The sequence below is a fragment of the Ixodes scapularis genome, unplaced genomic scaffold (assembly GCF_016920785.2).
Source record: "Ixodes scapularis isolate PalLabHiFi unplaced genomic scaffold, ASM1692078v2 PGA_scaffold3__209_contigs__length_174095766, whole genome shotgun sequence".
NCBI lineage: Eukaryota > Metazoa > Arthropoda > Arachnida > Ixodida > Ixodidae > Ixodes > Ixodes scapularis.
Window position 1 is genome coordinate 92,263,657 of NW_024609868.1, and position 19,594 is coordinate 92,283,250.

At 49.0% G+C, this 19,594-nt stretch overlaps 1 pseudogene; it reads right to left on the bottom strand.

The window, feature by feature from the left end:
* Positions 1–2,807: 2,807 nt before the first annotated feature.
* On the bottom strand, positions 2,808–18,042 carry LOC115330819 (annotated as a pseudogene).
* Positions 18,043–19,594: the final 1,552 nt, after the last annotated feature.

The window sequence follows — 19,594 nt, forward strand, 5'->3', positions numbered from 1 at the left end:
CACAATCATTGTTTCAAATTTCAACCTTTTGCTCCTTTAAGCGTTATCGCGATCCTCCTTAGGCACCCACACTACTCCTTCGTGGCAGGGATTCACCCTGGAAGCATTCAAAGTCGGAGCCTTGAAACCGCACGACAGAAGAGAGAAGGAACACGTTGACAAATAAAGAAACTGAGTAAGGCACTATTATGGCGTGATGTTCTTACAACGCGCCCATTCTTGGACACTCTTCAAGCTGTAGTGACTAACAAACCTAAGAAACGCAGGGAAAGGTGCGTCGTGGGCCTCTCATTATGGCTTCGCAGCCAATGGGCTTGCCGCATTCACCGATAAGAAGGCTGACGGGCGATTCCCGAAGCAAGAACATCACAAGCCACGCCCACCATTTCTGAAGTGTTCTGTGGCTATATGTATGGGACGAACCATGACGTGGTGTGATGCTACTCTCTCGGTTGAGCACCCTGCGAAGAAATCTCCATTGAATGACAAAACATTCCATGCCCCATTACGCGAAAATCCGGCGGCGGCGGCGGCGTGACCGAGTGATGGTACCAAAAATGGCCGCTGCCGCAGAAGAGTAAAAAAATGTCAAAAATTCTCGGATTGACGTGAAATATTTCGGGGAGGCTCCTGCAAACGAAGTAAATTAATGGCTTCGAAAAGCAAATTTGATACATTTCGGTCTGGGTGGGAATCGAACCAGGACTTCTGGGGTGCGGGACCAGCACACTTCCCCGACGCCCCGGCGGCTCCACGGTTCCGGCTGACTAAAGGTGTGCCCAGTGCGTGCGTCATTGCACTGCGGCCAATGTATACGCAAACACATGCACCGAATCAGCAGAAACAACTTTAATGCATGTCGAATAAATCAATCGAAAACATTTGAACAAAGGGACTAGAATGCTTTCGCATTCCCACACGTAAGCAAGCAAGCAAAGCCAAATTTTTTACTGTCAGCCAATAGGCCCGGTACCGGCACAATCAGATAGCTCTTCCGCTTAGCTCCGCCGAGTACGTGGAGATTCGAACTATGTAAAGTAACGTACCGTAAGAAAAGACACGTGAGAGCGTATATAATCACGTAAGAACTTATGAACGCCTTATATGTCCCAATAAAATTTATATAGGTTTTGGTAGGGCTATTAAACATATCATATATGCAATTTTGCTTTTTTCCGGTAGGAAGGGGACGAAACGCGTTAAAGTGTCTTCCATTTTTGATTTTACACGAAATAATAATATAATTTGTCTGAAGCCAAGAGAAAGTGCAAACTATCCTCTAAACGATCTGACGCACATGCGTCGACAAAACAAACAATTATTTTTTTAGAGGTATACATGCTTTAGTTGCCATTACGGGACACCGGGCATCTTCTGGATCGGCCAACCTCTACGAAAACAGACTTCGCATCGCGCAGGACGTCCGCAGAAAATAGAAATTTTTATGCCGTGGGCGATTGAGGCTTCACACGTGTGTGCGCGACGTTTACGACCTAACGCCACGTCAAGGGAAAGTTCGCGCTGCAGACCCGAGGGTTCTGACCCCCGAGATCGATCCTTGCCACAGGGTTGCACAGACTGGAGTGGAGAGCGGCAGGTTGTGAGCCCTGACAAGCTGAGATCCTGAGTCGCCACAGAAGGGATGTAAAAGGGAGCGACGGAAGAGTGGAGAAAAGCAGGAAAGAGAGCTGGCGCAAGTCTGAGTACCGTATTCTCCACTGTATAAATTGCGTTCTTTTTTTCTTTCTTTAAAAAAATTTCGTATGGGCGTTTTATATAACAGTGAGACATATGTGCGTTTTGTATTTCAAGTATATGGAAATTTTTCTGCGGGGGCCATATTTCTTCTTTCATTCGTTGGCAAGAATGTTGAAACTGGCTCCCGTATGAACATATGTCGCAATCCCAATACAAATATGCAGGTTTATGCATTCAGTTTTGCCGCGCCGAGCGTACAAATTTGCAGGGTGAGGCCGTGAGGACTACAACATTTGGTACGCCTTGCAAAATTCGACTTCTAAACGTAAATACCCGAAATTGGGCACACGAACGTAGTTTCACCAAAACGTTCGTGTTTTTTTTTTTTTTTTATTGGAGCTTATTTTTGAAGTACTGAAATATTAAAAATGAAGCGAAATCGGAGGTCGTGCATCTCCTATGTCCCATACCAGCCCGTTTGTCGTCTGCACACTGGTTTTCGAGCGCACTCCCGGGTGGCTTGTGCAAGGCATGGTGGCCGACACTTGAAAAGGAATAAGGAAAGTATATTTACATTAAAGGCAAACGTTAAGTAATAGGGCTAAGAGCGAGTTAGTAGTGGCTGGCTTGACTGGCTGGAGGCTCGACAGGCCCGAGACTGGCACCAGACCGGAACGCACCTGCAGTCCGGGCCGGGCACGAGGGCGGCTTCTTTGTCTGCCGTCAACACGCACAGTTGGGGCGCGTTCAAGCTAATAGAGAGAACAAAAGGGGGTGGACGATACCACGCGCTCATATCCCACCGCAGCCTAAATATACCAAGTCTCTTGGTTTAGAGCAAAAGAAACAAACAGCTTGCTTACAACAAAACAAAATGAAAAGAACGCAGAAGGCAATGGCTATCAGCTAATATTTAAAACAAATACTCAAAAGTTTACCACTAGAAGCACAAGGCTATAGCTAACATCAAAAATATGAAAAGCGAAGCCTAAAATTAAAAGAAAATAGTCACTCACTCACAGCTAGCCTCAAATGAAGGTAAATGGTTGACGCTGGAATACAAGGGCTTCAGAAATACGCTAAAGAAAAAAGGAAAGAGACGAACACACTCACTTCCCGCCGTGTCTATAAAAACCGAGTCCCTTAGTTGGCGTTAAGTCAAACTGACAGTTACTAGAACAAAAATAAGAACGGCCGGGGCAACGTTCAGTCCGCCCCCCCCCCCCCCCCCCCCCCAACTCATCCAACTCCAACAACACAACGATGAAAGCTGTCTTCTCATGGTCCTGGACGGGGGCAAAGGCTGACTTGCCAGTATGCACTTTTGAAGCCCATGGTAGCGAAGTACGCGCATCCAGCGATGTCATGGATGATATCATCCACTTGGGGAAGGGGGTACACCACTGGGATAGTGCGTTCATTCAGTGGTGCATAGTTAACACACAAACGTTTCTTGTCTCCGCGTGAAACTGCAACCACTGGAAAATCCCCACGGCCCGATACTGAAACAATAACACCTTGGCCCAGGAATTTCTTCATCTGTTTTTTCACGAATCGTCCGTCTTCGGGAGCATATCGGTACGGGCTACGGCTGTAGGGCAAGGCGTTTGGTAACCGGTCAATGCGATGCTGCATGCCTGTGAAGTGGCCTAAGTCAAATTCGTGACGGGCGAAAACTCCATTCTGCTGTGTCGAAATGTCGGTAAGAACAATATTTTGACTAAAAGATAACTGATCTCCAAGGAGGGCTGGCGGAAGATCAGGGTGATGGACTATGCAGTGGTTCTCAAATGGGGGTCCGCGAAGGAATTTTAGTTGTCCGCGAAGCCGTGCCTCATCAGTCAAGCCCGACAAGAAAAGTTGTCCCTTTTCACATTGAGAAGAAACGTTCCAACTTTCGGGTGAGTTTTCTCGTGTGTATTTACATGAAATTGTGTATGTAAATGAGAGAAGTCTGCTTCATTCTAGATCTTAGTTGTGTTCATTTATTAAATCAATATGCTAGTTAACCTGTCTTTTCCCCTCACCACGAACAGGGTCCTCCACCATCTCTGTCGATCCACAGGGGGTCCGCAAAACATCCATGATTGAGAGCCACGGGACTATAGCAACAGTATCGGCTATCTGGGCTGGCGGCTCGGCACTGGGGCTACGAAAACGTGGAGACTCCTCGGCGAAGGCTTGCCACGATGGCTGCTCTGGCGACGGCAAGGGTTCTTTCTGTGAGCAGTCTTGTGACATGGTCTGCACTTGTGAATTAAGGCTCGATTGGGTGAGAATTTCGGCATTGTATATCCGTGGTGCTAGTTTTTGTTCTACTATGATAGACAGACCTGTCGCCGTATGATCAGACGCACCTATGCTGCTCAAAACCAATCTTCACCAATGATGAAAGGGAGGATGTTGTGTTCCAGAACCACGGTCTGGACGACCCCCCGATCGGGCCAATGGTGATCTTAAGTAAAGCTGCACCCTCTGGGGGTACGGTGGTACCTCCTACAACTGCGAGGAAAGGCTCAGTCAAGTAATGTAGCATGCGTTTTGGAACAAGCGACCTTGCTATAAGAGTCAGCTTGGAACCTGAGTCTGGGAAAGCAGCATAGTCTTCAATGTCAGTGCTGGTGGCTAAAAAGAATGTGCACTGCAGCTGAGAGCATTCAAGGGTCGCTGGCATGCTGTGAAGAGCTGGTGGTAACGGCACTGCAGGCATGACCCTAGCTGCCGATGATGATGCCTGTGCTGACTGATTGGTGAATGTTGTACACTTCGATGCGAGGTGTCCGAGGTTCTGGCATTTATAGCAGACCGCTTGGGACAAGTCTTGGCCACTACGGAACGCTAGGGCTCCATATTGCAACGAGATGGCTTGGTATTTGGCCTCTCGCTAGTCGGTAGGCAGGTCTTCGGTGAGTTGACGTGAGGCTGCGGGTGACGGTGATGTCAAGCCAGAGCGCTGCGTAGGGTGGGTAGGACTTTCGGATCTAGCCGACCTAGACGAATGATGTTGGTGATTGGGTTGGGCTGGAGTAGTCAAAGGGCTTGCCTTGGCGTGTTGGGCGGACCTATGCAGGCTCGTGCATGTCGCATCCCGTGTTATCGTCCACTTCTTCACCTGTCCCCGTTCCTTTGGCGCTCATTTCCAGTCATGAACCATCAAGCCCAGCTAAACATTTTGTCGCAAGAAAGGCTTGGATGGTTGTTGGCCTGTTGGCTGCCAATGCTGCGACGATATGTTGGTCCCGCATGCCTTGGAGTAGGTAGTCGATCTACGCATCGCTCAGTGTTACCGGGCAGCGTCGGATGATCCTTAATTTGGCGAAGGCGTACTGATGAAGGTATTCGCCAATCCTTTCAGTCACGTACATGACCCCTTCCTGCCACTTGATCAGGGTCCATTTTGGTATGAAGGTCTCTTTGAGGGTGTCTCTCCAAGTTGGCCACGAGTCGTATACGCTTCCGAACGCGAGATGCCAGTTTCGTGCTGTACCTTTCAACTTGCTAGCTTCTATGAGCCGGGTGGTGGCGTCATCCGATAACGCAAGTTGCTGGACGCGACGAACGTCCTCAAGCCAGTCGTTGACGTCTTACTCTGGCGAGCCCTCAAACTACGACAGTGATGCGGACAGGTCTGGTAGCGTTGTAACTGTCGTGGAAGGACGAGGCAGCTGCTGCAACAAAACAGGAAGGTTTCATAGTGTGATGGGGTCTAGTGCCAAAGAGCCAGCGGCAGAGACCGAAGCTTGGTCCAGGCAAGGCGAAGATTCGCCGCGCGCCTCGATGTCCGCTGCAATTCGCTGGCTGAGGCCTTCTTTTGTGCCGGAAGATTCTAGCTCACGCGCAGCGAGCTCTTCTTTAATAAGCTCGAGGCTTAGACGCGACATAGTTCTTGCGTCCAGTTCATTCCAGACAATGCCGGGCATGGCTGTGTCAGGCAAGGCTTACCAAAGGGCTACGAAACGTTCCGTCCAGCAGTAACCGCAGAAACAAAGCGCGTTCTTAATGCTTTGCGACAACACGATGGGTGGGAGCACGTCGTTCCAGAGCTTTCGGGCTTTTTATCAAGAACGGTTGCAGGTATTCGTGACGGGGCGTAGGCGGAACCAGGCAAATCAAGGCAAGGCTGGCGGTCGGGTTATTGTAGGCTTTCACGGTTCAAAGTTGACTGCGCCAGGTTTAAGACATGGTGGCCGAGTCTTGGAAAGGAATAAGGAAATTATATTTACTTTTGAAGACAAACGTTAAGTAATAGGGCTAACCGCTCATTCACACTGGAAGCGGATCCGCGTTCGCAAAGCGGTTGCGAACGCGGTTGTATAAAGATCCAGTACAATTGCACGCGCACTCAATGACATCAAGTGCGCGTGCAATTGTACTGGATCTTTATACAACCGCGTTCGCAACTGCTTTGCGAACGCGGATCCGCTTCCAGTGTGAATGAGCGGTAAGAGCGAGTTAGTGGTGGCTGGCTTGACTTCCCGAAGGCTCAACAGGCCCGAGACTGGCACCAGGCCGGAACGCACGTGCAGTCCGGACTGGGCACGAGGGCGGCTTCTTTTTCTACCGTCCCCAGGCACTCTCAGTTGGGGCGCGTCTAAGGTAATAGAAAGAAGAAAAGGGGGCGAAGGATACCACGCGCTCACACTTGCTGAACGAAAAAACCCTACAAACCAATAGACCGATCTCACCAGCCAGTTTGACTACGCCACCGCTGCCGCAATGCAGCGAGGGAACTTTAGTCTTTGGGCACGTGCGACAACCCCGCTGGAGCTCTGCGCGTGTAAAGCACGAGAAGGCACGAGCTCTCGCGTACACGGCCGTCTGCCTCCTGAGAACTAAAGTTATGGCGGCGTCACGTATGCGCCGAACGCTTAGTGAGATTGGTCTATAGGAGAGGCTGGCGATAAGCAAGATAATCGCGATGATTAATATGTTTAGCGAAATATATGGACAATGACCATCTGGGAGCAAGCTCATAAACAAGTGTGCGGACGGCAAACATTGGGCGTAAGTCATGGGAAATGCGCGGTCGCCGTTTTTGCTCTATTTTTAATATTTTACCACGTTTGACTGGAGCTCTGAAAAAAAAATAGAACTAAAGTCTTGCGGAACTTCGTTTTCCTGCCTAATTTCAAGTGTTCATGCTTCAAATTAAAATTTTGCAAGGCGCGCCAAATGTGTTAGTCATTATGGCCGCACCCTGTACAAGTGTGACTTACAGAAAGATGCGATTTATATAGATTTATATACGAACCTGGTTGTTTTTTTAACACTCGTGTATAAGGGGTGCGACCTATACAATGGTGCAATTTATAGACCGGAATATACTATGTTCATTTTGCAGTGGCGCCGTTGAAGTTTTTCAACATTCCTTTCTGCTCTTATCAAAACACAAAGCAGAATGCTGCGAATTTTGTTACAGTCGCTGCACGTTCTGTTGTCTGCAGCAGGAAAGCAAAAACCTAAAACAAATGCAACTTTGCTCCAGCGTTAAATTCCTTAATTTGATCATTTACTTCGAATATTTTACTCTAATATGGCTAGCGCGTGCTACGTGATTGTTTTAGCCCCGAGAAGATAGAGCGGCGCCACCTGACGGCTCCTTGTTATGACGCAGTGGCCAGGATCACGTTACCGCTTCTGCGCTTCGTTGGTCGCATCTACAGGGTGGCTCAGATAGCGGTCAGGCTGTAAAAAATAAGCCGCGAAAATCGGATTCTTAACCTATTGCGTTACGATTTTGTGCAGCGTTGCCCACAGGTGGTGCACTTTTGCTGTAAAATTTGCAAAGAGCGAACTTACCTGAAGAAAGAGTAAAGCAAGAAAAAGACTTTCATCCTATGGAAACGCAGAGGAGCCACCGGTCTTCAAACAATAAGGCGCCTCATTGTTTGAACACGTGTAGCTTCGTTGCGTTTACATAAAACTTAAGTCTTTTTCTTTCTTTCTTTTTACTTTTTCTCACGTAAGTTAGCTTTTTACCAATTTTATAGAAAACATTCATCACCTGTGGACAACGCTCCACAAAAGCGCGATAGGTTAAGAAGCCGATTTTTTCGGTCAATCTAAAGTGCCTGACCGGAATTTGAGACACCCCGTAGGTTGAGGTGTATCGTTTACAATTCATGTATAATTCGGGAATTGGAACGAGAGTTTAGGGTTAACCTAACTTTTTCGTTGTACCTCTTGTCAAAATTAAGCTTTAGCAGCGCGACAACAGCGTTATTTCGCGGACTACGGAACAGGACCCCGTGACCCAGCTTCGTGTTATCGCACTGACCACGACCGAGTCGGTCGTCGTCGTAGCTTCGGAGGCTTGTCAAGTGCCCAAACAGGTAGATTTTGGAACACCTAAACGCCCCACGCGACGCTTCTTTCTTTTCCTTTTTTAAGGCAAAAGCTTCATTTGTTCCATTACTTGAAAAAGCGGAGTCGTTGTGCCTAAAGCCCCTTGATGCAGGTGTTTTTTACAAGTACCGCCAACCATTGTTGTGGAACCGCGCGAGACACGTGCCACGAGCGGGTGCTCCGCCGCCATTCGCTTCCTAGGGCCGCTCATTTCAGTGCTGCGCCGCCATTCGCTTCCAAGGGCCGCTCGAGACCCGGGTCTCGTGTACTCGCGCATTTGACGCTACTTGCACGACAAACGCAAACATATCGAGGGGCTTTAGTTGTGCCTGAAAGATGGCCATAAAAATACGTCATCAAGCACGTGCAGCTTACGCTCAAGTGCGGGAACGTGATGTCACCGCCGAAGCGACGTGTGCAAAAGGCGCGCTTCGGACTCCATTTTTGCTCGTTGGGTCCTTCGTGCGATGAACTGTGAGGCGACCGCGTCTACTACATATACAGTATACAGTTTTGACATCGGCAGCAGCGACTACATCTACGACGGCTTCTGCAGGCAAACGTGGCCGCCCACGTTTGCCCTTATTTCACCCACGGGACTATAATGCTCCCGAATTCCTACAGGCAAGCAGTTTTAAGTGTCCTCCTCTAATTTTTTTTCATCTTGTCGGAAACAAACAGAGCAAACAAAAATCAGTCGCGAGGATGGCCGAGCAGGCATCAATTTTGGCATTCCGATCGCACGATTGTTTTTTTTATGTTTTTTTCTCGCAGTTTTCTTGCGCGGTTTTAGAGACACATGGGAAACATAAAGTCTACGTACCACATAATGCCAGGGGAATTCATTCCGTGTTTATTTGAGCTGTATGTCAAAGAAAACAGCAAATAGATTTATGAGTGTGCCACTGTTATGAGAGCGTCCGCCATCACCGCACAACACTTCGAAAATGACTCGGCTACGACGAAGAGATAATACTCACCTTTTAACCTGAAGATCTATGATTATAGACGAAGGTTCAACCTATTCACATAAAAAAAGTTTACTTAAACAAAAAAAAAGGAAGGGTCGCGCGAACATTTTTTTTTATTTTTAATAAGGCAGCTGGTTAACACCGAGAGACAAGCGCCTTGCAAAGCCTCCCGACCCACCTTGCTAGGCCTTCCCGCCGACTCGGCCGCCCAAATCGGTGGGATTGTTGTCGTTGCTTCCGGAATCCGTGAATTAGGTTGCCCTCACCGAGCAGCGCAGTTTCCAGTACGTATTTCCTTTATTTTTCTGCTTGAAGTCGCGAGGAGCCCGTAAACGCATGCTCGTTTGGTCTCCACGGCGAAGTATCAAAGCAGTGTTGGCGGCTCATGAAGCTATCGTAGGATTCCATCGTAACCTATACTCTAAGAAAAAGGGTATCACTTTACACCCTTTTGTCTATATATTACACCCCAAAACTTCAGTTTGACGTACAGCGTCCTATAATCGAACAGACAGCCCCACATTTTACGAAGAGCGTTTTAACGGTGCGATATAACTTTTTAAATAGCTAAACTACGTATCAAAAACCACATAAAGAAAAACACTGAGCTTTTGCAGTAGAGCGAAGAGAACCCCGATTTTTTTTTTCTGTAGTTAGTTGCACGTACGTTAGCTATTTGAATAAGTTGTGCCACACGGCTGTCGAGCCCCTCGTAATTTTTGAGGCCGTCCATTCGAATATAGGGCGTTGTACGTTGAATTGAAGTTTGGGGTGTATTATATGGGACAACGGTTGTAAGAAAACACCCTTTTTTCTGAGAGTGTACACACAACTTCCAATCGCTTGACTTGGAGTGTTCAGATTTGTTTTTAAATTTAATCCTACGCACGTTTTGCGTCATAGCAAAAGCAAAATATACTTAGCAAACGGTTTATGTTTCTACGAGCTAAATCACACAACCAAAGCAAAGCAAAGCGTATAATAGACTGTCATTCACTGGATTGAGAACCACGCATCTTTTTTGATGTCGTGGGAAGTGTGCAAGACCGATCTGAGGCGCACCTTCGCCAGCCAACATCAACGAGAAAGAGCCGACGACCAGCTTCGCTCCGGCATACAAGGCCCCAACGAGAGTCACCGCCTTCGTGGGGGATGTTTCGCGCCTGAGCGCCCGCACCGACCAACAGGCTACTGAAGAGAAGAAGCTGAGATTCTCCGTGCGGGGCTTGAGGACAACATCTCTGCCACCCTTGTCCGCAACCCTCAAATGAGGAGGCAAAAATCGCAACCCAGTGGCGCCTCCTCATTTCCAGATGAGGAGGCGCCATTTGCCGAAAGCGGGCTGGGCGTGTTCCCGGGCTTCTTCATAAATTCGAACGTGGCCAATCAGAAGCCCCGAATAATACCCTGGCGGGGGTCGCGAGAAGACGAATTAATAAGTACATCGGTGGCGTGAAAATATGATGCACGTGATGTTTCGATCACGGTCATGCAAAGTCATGGTGGAAGATATATATATAGAAGATATTAAAAAATCTACAAAGACACATAAGACTGCTGAAGTGTCGAAATGCGAAAGCATTCGTATACATTGCGTATTCCTACAAGCTGCGGGCCGCGCTGAGCTCGGCCGTGCAGTCTCCCCGGAGTATGCCCGGGTGGGCTCTGCTGGCCCTGGCGCGGCCGGCGGCGCCCTCTTAAGGGGTGTCCAAACAGGACACTACAAAAAGCACGACTCCGACAAATCGTGAAAATTGAAGCGGGCGCGAAGCGGGCGCGATACGGGCGCGTCCGCTTCAATTTTCACGATTTGTCGGAGTCGTGCGTTTTGTAGTGTCCTGGTTGGACACCCCTTTACCGGCGGCCGGGTCGCTTCGCCATGGCGAGGGCTTCTCTGTGGGGTGGCGTTTCTTGGAACTACGCCGCGCGCCAGCCAACGGGCTGGCTGCCACACATTACAGCCTTCGCTTTATGGGACAGGGGAATTTAGGTGCCGTATGGCGCTGGTAACAACAATGTATTCTGTTTTTTTTTTTTTTTTTGGGGGGGGGGGAGCATGTGAGGCCAAGTTGTGTTATGTGTGTGTGGATTGTGTAAGAAACATTTCCTTCAATATGTTTCGCCATAAACAACGGATAACTTTCCCGTGTGCCTTCCAGTCTCGCAACGCCGGTGCTGTAGTCTCGTTTTTGTTCCTTGCGACACACGTTTCTGCGATTCCTGCTGATCTCAATTGTTTGCCCTCTCTTCCGTTTGCCCAACCGGGCCACCGGTGACGAGAAGCTTAGCTTCTCGTCACTGTTAAATTGCTGGCCACCGGGGACATGTAGAAACCTCGATGCTGTCGGCATACTGTCGGCGCACTGCGAACAAAAAAACAGTACAATGTACTAGCTGTTCACACGGAACGAAGACTTTATCGAGGATAACCCCCTTTCTCCGCAAAGTAATCGCTGCTCACGAGTTGGCGTGCATAGTGTAACAAATTAAACGTGTTGGTATAAATATATACCAACACTCGTTCGCAATACATTTTTTTACTCACCATAAAAAAAGTGGAAGCCGTTTACCACTCCCTGTAACGCCGAATTGGAGCGCAGCTCTTGAGGAGGAGGAGGGGAGGGTACTGAGGGCCACGTGTTCTCGGGGGGGGGGGTCACGTGACCCCCCCGAGGGCACGTGACCTTGGTGGGGTCACGGGGGGGCAAACACGTGCCCCCCTCAGAGGTCACGTGACCTCGGGGTGTCACGTGACTCCCCGGGTCACGTGACCAAAATGTTTCCGCTAGATTTAGCGGGGAAATGTTTTCCGCTAGATTTAGCGGGGAAATTTTTCCGCTAAATTTAGCGGGGAAATTTTTTCCGCTAGATTTAGCGGGGAAATTTTTTCCGCTAGATTTAGCGGGGATATTTTTTCCGCTAGGTTTAGCGGGAAAATTTTTCCGCTAGGTTTAGCGGGAAAATTTATCCGCTAGATTTAGCGGGGAAACTTTTTCGCTAGATTTAGCGGGGAAATTTTTTCCGCTAGATTTAGCGGGGAAATTTTTTCCGCTAGATTTAGCGGGGAAATTTTTCCGCTAGATTTAGCGGGAAAATATTTTCCACTAGATTTAGCGGGAAAATTTTTCCGCTAGGTTTAGCGGGGAAATTTACCCATAATGCACCGCGCGGTTACGCCGACGGCGACGCCGACGGCGACGGCGACGCCGCTCAAGCCGGAAACAGGCGCCTAAGAGCTGCGCTCTAAAAATGAAAGCCGTTTACAACTCCGTGTAACGCAGAATTAGAGCCCAGCTCTTGAGGAGGAGGAGGGAAGGGCACTGGGGGGGTGGGTCAAGTGACCTGTGGTGGGGGGGTCACGTGACAATGCTGATGACGTCATCAGTGACGTCATCAGTGATGATGACGATGACGATGCGGATGCCGGTGAGGTCACTAATGACGTCATCAGTGATGATGACGATGACGATGCGGATGCCAGTGACGTCATCCGTGACGTCACTGATGATGTCATCAGTGGCCATGACGTCAACGGGGGTCACGTGACCTTGGGAGGGGGTCACGTGACTTGGGTAACCATCGTGACTCTCGTGAGGGTAACCCTAGTAACCCTCATGAGGGTAACTCTCGTGACCCTCGTGAGGGTAACTCTCGTGACCCTCGTGAGGGTAACTCTCATAACCCTCGAGAGGGTAACTCTCATAACTCTCGTGACCCTCGTGAGGGTAACCCTTTTGAGGGTAACTAACCCTCGTAACCCTCGTGAGGGTTACGAGGGTTAGTAACCCTCGTAATTCTCGTGAGGATAAGCCTCGTGAGAGTAACCCTCGTAACCCTCGTAACCCTCACGAGGGTTACGAGGGTTACTCGCGGTTACGCCGACGCCGACGCCGACGGCGACGGCGACGGCGACGCCGCTCATGCCGGGAACGGGCGCCTAAGAGCTGCGCTCTAAAACACTTGCGAGGCTTATGTACCGTCATATGTCTTGGGTTCCGAACTGCTGAAGAGTGATGCGTTCGCGGAATGCTGCCGTCGGTTAATTTAGTAGTCCCTCTGAACTACCGCTTTGCTTGACGTGCTAATAGGTTGATGGTGCGTCATTAATATAACAGCCGGTTCGAAATGAATGTTCAGCAGAACCAAACAGAACTATTAGCCCTTATTAAGCGACGTCGCGGCCATTTTGCTTGTAGGTACTGCTTCTCCCTCGGCGCCCCTGCTCTCCCAGTCACGTGACCTAGAATTCCCCCTTCTAGGAACAATAGTTAACTTTAACCCACGGTTTGCGTTTGAGAAAACGGGCCCTGGAGTCAAGTCCATGCTGCAATCCGGCTTGATCGGCCCCACCACTCGAGGCACCTTTTTGAGCCCGATACAACTAGCCCCTAAGTCGACCTGAGAGTCGCGTTTTGTGCTAGATGCTAGCCATCTAACTCCACAATTACTGGCACCCCCTTTTAGCCCTGACCCTTTGCCTAAAGTCCTTCTCCAGAAACCCCTGCCGCACGCGGCCTTTTAGAGCGCAGCTCTTAGGGGCCCGTTTCCGGCTTGAGCGGCGTCGCCGTCGGCGTCGGCGTCAACGTCGCTGTCGCCGTCGGCGTAACCACGAGGTCACGTGACCCCACTAGGTCACGTGACCCCCCAAGTCACGTGACCGCCCTGAGATCACGTGAACCCCCTGACATCACATGACCCCACCTGGGGTCACGTGACCTCAAGGAGTCATTTATCCCTCAGTACACTTTCATCCTCCTACTCAAGAGCTGCGCTCTAACCGGCGTTACAGGGAATTGTAAACGGCTTTCATTTTTTTACCAAAGTGGATCTGGCGGAGGCGTCTTATCACGTGACCTTTCATCCCTAGGCTCAGCGCTTTACTACATTCCGCCTTGATGGCCAGTATTTTTGTTTCACTAGACTTCCTTTTGGGGTCAGACGCGCACCCTTCGTAATGCAAGCCTTGGCCACGGCCATCGCTAGTACTCTTCGTGAACGCGGGCTCTGGGCATAGTCATATATCGACAATTTTCTTTTGGCCCACCCCGACCTAACATTCCTTTTGAATTAAACTAAGCGGTTTCTCCGCGACCCTCCGCTCCCCCATCCGCCATCCTCCCTGTGGTACTCGAGCTGTTAAGATTTGGACAGGGGATATGAAATCCTTGGCCTGTATCTGTACTGTTCGATCGGTTAGAAAAGCTTTGATATTATTATACATTCTAGAGCCGGTTGCCGTGTCCAAGAGGTTATCTAGTGTTGTGTGGTGCGCTAGAGAGTCAAAAGCTTTGTGAATGTCTACGCTTGCTATGGTACGCAGTTGTGTGGTACTGGCATTCTGGTATATATCTTCGTATATGCGAAGCATGACATCTTGTGTGCTAACATGCGATTGAAACCCAATCATAGTGTATGCTAAGAAGTCTGTGGTCTCTAGATACCATTGAAAGCGATTTAGAGCCATTTTCTCCATAACTTACTACGGGAAGGAGTTGAGCTAGTTGGTTATGATACATCATGGGTGGAACCAGCTGAACATTGAACTGAACATGAACACGTTCATGTTCATTGAAGTTCATGTTCATGTTCATTGAAGTGAACATGAACATGAACAACTGAACATGAACATGGACATGCACGCAAGCCTCATGCATGTCCTCCAAACCACCATTGAAGACAAAGGGCTCACCGAACTCCAAAACGCCGCAGGAATGAGCTTAAGCACCTTCTTGGAAATCTTAAGATTCTACCTGTCAGCGACGGTTGTGGCCCAAAAAGATCACCAGAATATGCAAAAGAGTGCCATTTGTATTGGCTCTCAAGTAGCCCCGCATCTATGCGAAATCTTTCTTGCGAGGTGTGGAATAGCCATCCAGGAAGCCATACAGAATGCACGCATAGGGGTTATTTTTAGGTATGTAGACGACCTTCTTATTTTGTGCACCACAGAAGTTGACGAACAAGCCGATGGATGCCTTAAAACCACCTTGACACAATTCAAAAAAAGCTGCATGGGCCTCACTTTCACCCACGAAATTAAAGTGAATAAATCAATTCGGTTTCTCGATTTGGAATTAAAATTCCAAGCAGGGCATGTCTGTTGGCAATACCAAGCACGATCGGGAGAAGGGTTTCTTCCTTATGATTCTGAACAGTCAAAAAATGTTAAGCAAGGAGTGGCGATCGCAGCCCACTCCGCAAGCCTAAAGAAGACCTGCCCCCATCAAGTCCAACAAAGCTTTGATGCACAGATTTCACGACTTCACAATGCCGGATATCTAAAAATCTTATTGGCCTCCATATGTGAAAAATTAAGCCGCAGTGTCAAGAAAAACAATTCCCAAAGTGAAGAACAAGCGAGGACAACAAAAAAGTCCTTCGCAGTAATCCCGTGCATTCATGAGGTCACCCACACATTGAAAAAAATAGCAAACCGGCAAAACGTTCAAGTTGTGTGCTCGGCCCCCAATAAGGCATATTCACTATGCCGCAAGATTAATGAGACACAAACGGACATGAAAGACAGGTGTGACACCCGACACAAGACGAAATACCTTCCATGCCAAAAAGGAGTCGTTTATAGCATACCGTTAACATGTGGACGATGCTATATTGGACAGACGGGGAGATGTATAAATGACCGTGCACGTGAACATACGGCCAACGTTAGAAATCTCGCGGGACCAGGACACCTAGCTGCCCATTGTCGAACTTGCAAGTGCAAACCAAAACTTTAACAAGCCAGCACCATAGGGCACCATAAGAACCAGCTTGCAAGGGAGATGTTGGAGGCCTTGGCTATAGACAACGAGGAAGAAAACTGCGTGAGCTCCGCTTCAATAACCCTACAGCCGCAAGGAAAGCTCTTTTTGAAGGGCTTTCCTGCTAAGTAAACATAGGAATAAAAAAAAATTTAAAAAAAAATTGATACGCATCAGATTTAGTAGAAGAGGAGGACGATCTATTAAAAGAGTTGGTAGTCCAGCGAGTGGTTGTCTTTTCTGTGTTTCCTTCCCTAAATGTTCAGCTGGTTCCACCCATGATTTCTCCATAAGTTTGCCAACACAAGAGGTAAGTAAGATAGGTCAGAGTTTGTTGATCTGGTTGGAAGGTTTTCCGGGTTTTGAAGGATGGGTATGATGAGGGCCGTTTTCCACTCATCAGGGGGTATTCTAGTCTTCCATGCCTGATTGATTTGGTCGAGGAGAGGTTCGAGGAAGTGCTCAGGCAGGTTGCGTAGTGTGGTCTAGGTGATTCCATCCATACCTGGGGTAGTGTTCCTTTTCAGGTTGTGAAGAGCTGCTTGTAGCTCATTCATGCTGAAAAAAGAATTGATTCCGGTGGAAAGAAAATCGGGTGATTCGGGAGGATGGTCGGGCAGTGGGGAAAGATTTGGTTTGTGTAGATTAAATAGTTTTTCTATGTCTCGTGCAAGAGATTCAGGGTCTGCTCCTGCATGCATGAGAAGCTTTTTTAGTGTGTGCCTAGATTTAGCCTGTCCCAGAAGAGATCGAAGGATCTGCCACACTCGAGGTGTGCGTAGTTGTCCGTTAAGCTCATCGCATGTCTGGAGCCAGTTCTCGGTAGTAGGGGTGTATACATATTCCTGCGGCCTCCTCAGTGATAGCCTGTATAGCTTTTTTGAGGGGGCGATTGGTCTTGTTCTTTTTCCAGCGTTGTACCATGCAATGTCATTTGTCCCACAAAGAAAGGTGTGAGTCTACGTGCTCGTGGTCTGGGCTGTTTATTATGTGCTTTGTGTGTTTGTGGTACGCGGAGTGTAGAATGTCTACCCACTCTTGTAGGAGGCAATGGTGGGTAGTTCCTCTAGTTCCGTTCGAGGTTTATCTCATTTGGTCATTCTAGTACGCAGTCCTCCCTGTGTTTGAAGGTAAGTGAGCGAGGTCTGTAAAATGCAATGATCGCTCCCCAAAGTTTCCTGGAGGTTATCCCATGTCGCTGGCACTGGTCCGTTCTACCATGTGAGGTCGGGTGAGCTGTCGTTCTCTACGCCGCTTCCTGTGCGTGTGGGCAGGATGGTGTCATTGAGAAGGGTGTATTGATGAACTTCCATGACCTGCGCTAGGTTGCGGCCATTCGGAGTGGTGCGTTTATATCCCCAGGAGGTGTTGTGGCTGTTAAAGTCCCCTGCTATGAGGACCGGATGAGACTTGGTACCCTGCTGAGTGTTTAGCTAGCCATCCTAGGTTTGCGTTAGTGTGTTTAGGTAGCCAGTAGGCGTTCGTGATGTTAGTGTCCTTCTGTTGTGCCCTAGACGACATTGGACAGTGACGTATTCATTAGATGGTGTGTTAAGGTGGGAGGTGTCGATTTGCGTAGCAGCTATGTGTTTGGATACATAGGTGGCGGTCATGATAAGGACCGAAACGCCCGTGGTTGACCGTTTGTCTTTGTGCGTGGTGCTAGGTTGTATGAATAATTTATACCCAGAATAGTGATTGATCCGTTTGTTTCTTGGAGAAGAATGATGTCAGGTTTGGCGTCAGCCACCTTTATGTATTGAGTAAGGAGACCCTTTTTGCGACATATGCCTCTACAATTCCATCGCCATATGGTGTACGTGGCTTGCGGCGTGTTCAGAGAAGAGTTAAGTGCGTCGGGTGATGGCGGTGCAGTATTAGACATCTTGGTTCATATCGATATCTATCTTGGCTGTGCCGTGGGATGTTTCTGCTTAGCTGCTTCTAGTCTGCCGTTTGCGTGGTAGCTCCAAGGCATCGATGGCCTGTTCTAGTTTTAATATAGTGGCGGCTTCGTTATCGAGGCGAGTAGTCAAGTGTTTGTTGTGTTCGATGATTTGCTCTATGAGTGCGTCTCGCCTTTGGTTGACCTATTGCATCTGCTGTGTGGTCGACTGAAGCGCCGAAATGGCGTTTACCAGTTTGTCTACTTTAGTCACAAGGGCATCTAGCTTCTCCTCTATCTGTGATGAAGCGGCTGTAAGTGATGAGTAAGGTTGCGAGTGCAGTAGGGGTTTGCGTATAGGACGGGTGTAATGTTTTGACATGTTAAGGGGTGGGAGAATGGGGAGGAGGTGGGTCCCTGGAGAGCTGACTCGCTCACATTGGTGGGAGGGATGGTGGTTCTTTGGGCCGTCCCTGGTAACTTGGGGTTTGGTCTCTTGAGTGGTGGTGTTGTCTTGGGTGGTTTGGTTGATAGCTCTCTTGATGTTTCGTCCCGGGTTCACCTCCTGCCTCTGCTCTTTTGCGAGGTTTGAAGGGCTTCGAACCGGTTGTGGGTGGGTAACTCTGGCCACGCTTGAGAGTTTAGTGGGGCCAGAGATTGGAGTTGATGTGGTCGTTTCTGTAGGGCTTGCGTCTGAGCTGCTTGGTTTGCCTGCAGTCGAGTGGTGCAATTATGGGAAGTGGGCGAGTGGTCTTCTCCGCATTTTAGGCAGTGTGGCTCGCATTCATGCGGAGTTACAGCAGTTTGATCCACGGGGAACTGTTTGCTGCAGTTGAGGCATATGGTGAATTGAGTTTTGTTGGGGCAGACGTCGGCGCGGTGTCCGATCACACAGCAGAGCGTGCAAAGGATGCTTCGCGGCTGGTAAGGGTGCTGTCTTATGGCGACGCGGTTCATAAAGGCGTAGCGTGGTAACTGTGGTCCCTCAACTGTGACCAGGATGGTGTTCGACGTGCCGATGCGGCGGAGGTGCAGGAGCTTGGTGTGTTCCACTTCGAGGGTATTGCGGATTTCTTCTTCTGATAATGTCGTGTGGATTCCCTGCACAACTCCACGTGCGTTTGCTGGATAATTAGCCTTGTATGTCCTGATTTCTTGCTGTTTACCTTGAATATGTACAGTTTTCAGAGCAAGTAACTTGTTCACGGCCGAAGGTCTGTAAGTGTCGATGGCGAGGAGGTTCTGGATTGTTCGTACTTTTATATAGGTGTCCTTTAACTCGATAGTGTTGAGGCCAGTGGCGTGAAGCACGTTGGCTCCAAGCATATGTGTGTCCACGATGCAGAGGTTGATGTTGTCGGGTAGTTTTACCATAATGGTCATGGTGTGGGGCTGCCGTGGTGCCGTGCCGAAAATCTGCCATTCATGGGAATATACTCGATCGATAAATATGACGTCGATGTTGTCGGAACGTGTTGTAGGACCCTTGCCGAGCGGACGGTGGCCAGGCTGAGTGCAGGGTCAAGTCGGCTGTCTCTCCGATAGTCAGGGTTACCGAGTCGGTTCCCGCACGGGGAGGTGAAGTTTACCTTGGGCGTTAATGTCAGGTCTAATAGGTCCGGGATATTGCTGCTAGAAGGTTCAAGTGAGGTATACTGACCTTTTGGTGCAGCTTGAAAGGTCACTGGTGAAGTATTCCGGGATTTTTGGCAAAAATTTGCAGAGCTCGGAATGCATCAGAGAGCACTGGTCGGAGTTTCGTCTTCTTCCCCTGGCGCGCGGAGACGACGCCCTGTTAGAAATGTAGGATCAACGAAACCACCGATTGCGGCCGCTATGGCCCGTCGTTTTGAGGCGGCTGAAAGGTATGAGAAGGTGACGGAAAATTTCCTTTAGATTTATTATACACTCTACATGCCGTCGGGACCACACCG